Source organism: Penaeus vannamei, chromosome 4 (genome assembly GCF_042767895.1).
Source record: "Penaeus vannamei isolate JL-2024 chromosome 4, ASM4276789v1, whole genome shotgun sequence".
NCBI lineage: Eukaryota > Metazoa > Arthropoda > Malacostraca > Decapoda > Penaeidae > Penaeus > Penaeus vannamei.
The window spans coordinates 47,538,504-47,541,003 of NC_091552.1; the positions used below are offsets into that span (position 1 = coordinate 47,538,504).

General features: G+C 42.2%; 1 protein-coding gene across 2 annotated transcripts in view; it reads right to left on the minus strand.

The window, feature by feature from the left end:
- The window catches only part of LOC113827405 (thiosulfate:glutathione sulfurtransferase), an 81,520-nt gene that overhangs the window by 69,896 nt on the left and 9,124 nt on the right, over positions 1–2,500 (minus strand). The gene's annotated exons all lie outside the window — the stretch shown is intronic.

Genomic DNA, 2,500 nt, shown 5'->3' on the forward strand with positions numbered 1-2,500 from the left:
TGGAGAGGGGAGAGGGGTGAAAAGGGGCAGGGCGGGAGTAGGGGAGAGGGTGAGGAAGGGAGGGAGAGGGAGGGTGGGAGAGGGGGAGAGGGAGGGAGGGTGGGAGAGCGGGGAGAGGGGAGGGAGGGTGGAAGAGGGGCGGAGGGAGGATTGAGGGAGAGAGAGGGAGGAGATTGGGGAGGAGTGACGAGGGAGGAAGGGAGGGAGAGAGAGAGAGGGAAGGTAATAAACAGTAACAGGAGTGGAGGAGAGAGAGAAGAAAAGGTATGAAAGGTGGAGGGAGAGGAAGAGGAGGAGGAGGAAGGAGAAGGGGAGAAGGAAATAAAGGGAATAGGAGAAGAGGAGGATCGAAGGTCAAGGAGGGGGGGGGGGGGTAGGAGAGGGGAAAGGGAAGGGGGGGAGAGGATTAAAAAGGAAACAAAGGACAAGAACCAAAAATAAAAGGAATAAAAGGGAATGTATAATGACAAAGGGATATAAGGAAAAACAAAATCAAACAAAAATTGATAAAATACCAAAAAAGGGAGGAAAGGAAGAAGGAAGAGACGAGATAAGGGTTGGAAGAGAGAGAAAAGAAAATATTGTTAGTCACAGTTAGCATTCAATACACTTCATAAATTTGTTAGTAAACATCATAAAACTCCACAAAGCAATGCATTGGCACAGGAATAAGACCACAAGGACGAAAACAGGAATAGAAAACACACAAAAATGACCTTAAGATGACAACTGACATACGCTTCACGTTTTGCTAATTTTTAAACTTTTCGTAATTTTTATTTTTGAATCGCAAACCAAATGATAATAAATACAGACATAAAATGCACACAGATAAATGTACAGTCACAATGATGCACGCAAATACACATGAAGACATGAACGCAGTTATATGTACACATAGACATACAGGCAAAATAAATAAGTAAATAAATAAACAAATAAATAAACAAATAAATAAATAAATAAATAAATAATAAAAATAAACACAAATACAAAATAATAATAATAAAAATAAAAATAAACACAAATAAACAATAAAAATAAAACAAATAAAAATAATATATAGAAAAAAATAAACAAATAAAGCCAAACAAACAAACAAACAGACAAACACAGATTTACCCATACGAACCACAAGCTATATATATACATAACCTATACCCACACACTGCCGGTCAAATAAATCACATGACGACCTGACAAGTGCCACCTGCGTTAAGTGGCGAAAATTGAGGGCATACACTAACGAAGAAGGGAAGAGGTAAAACGAGAATAAAAGCGGAAAAAATAAGAAAAATAATAAAGAAGAAGAAGAATAAAGAATAATAAAGGAGAAGAAGAATAAAGAATGATAAATGAGCAGGGAAGGGAAGGGAAGGGAGGGGAAGCATGCATATACGAAGAAGACAAAGCAAGGAGGAAGAGGGAAAACGAGAATAAAAGTGGGAAAAATAAGAAAAACAATAAAGGAGAAGAAGAATAAAGAATAATAAAGGAGAAGAAGAATAAAGAATAATAAAGGAGAAGAATAATAAAGAATAATAAAGGAGAAGAAGAATAAAGAATAATAAAGGAGAAGAAGAATAAAGAATAATAAAGAAGAAAAAGAATAAAAAATAATAAAGGAGAAGAAGAATAAAGAATAACAAAGGAGGAGAAAAACAAAAAAGGCGAGAAGAAGGAAGAGAAGAAGAGAAGCAAGTAGAAGAATACAAAGAAGGCAAAGAGAAAGAAGGAGAAAGAAAACACAAAAAATATATACACCAACGAAAGTATCCGAAAAGAGGAATACGAGTTAAAAAAATGTGAATAGAAAGGACGGGAATAAACATGGAAAAAAGGAATGGGAAGAGAGAGGAGAGAGAGAGGAAGAGAGAGAGAGAGAGAGAGAGAGAGAGAGAGAGAGAGAGAGAGAGAGAGAGAGAGAGAGAGAGAGAGAGAGAGAGAGAGAGAGAGAGAGAGAGAGAGAGAGAGAGAGAGAGAGAGAGAGAGAGAGAGAGAGAGAGAGAGAGAGAGAGAGAGAGAGAGAGAGAGATACATAAAGAGGGAGAGGGAAAGAAGCGAGGTCTTGAATCCCAGCAAATCATCCCGACCTCCAGGGGAGCATCGCAGGGGGTATGTGAGAGGGGAAGGGAGAGGGGTTTGTAGGGGGAGGGAGAGGGGGAGGGATAGAAGGTACGTGGGGGAGAGGGAGAGGGGAGGGGGAAGGAGGGAAGCATCGAAGGAGGTCTATGATGGGGAGGGAGAGGAAGAGGGGGACAGGGAGAGGTGGAGGTAGAGGGGGGAGGGAGAGGTTGAGGTAGAGGGTGGGGGTGGGGCATCGCATGGGATTTATGAGGAGGGAGGTAGAAAGGGGGGAAGGGGGAGGGGAGAGAGACAGAGGAAACGGGGGAGGGGTACCAGGGGAGGAGGGGAAGGGAGGAGGAGGCAGAGAAACGGGGAGGTGGGGAAGGGGAGGCAGAGAAACGGGGGAGGGGTACAGGGGGAGGAGGGGAAGGAG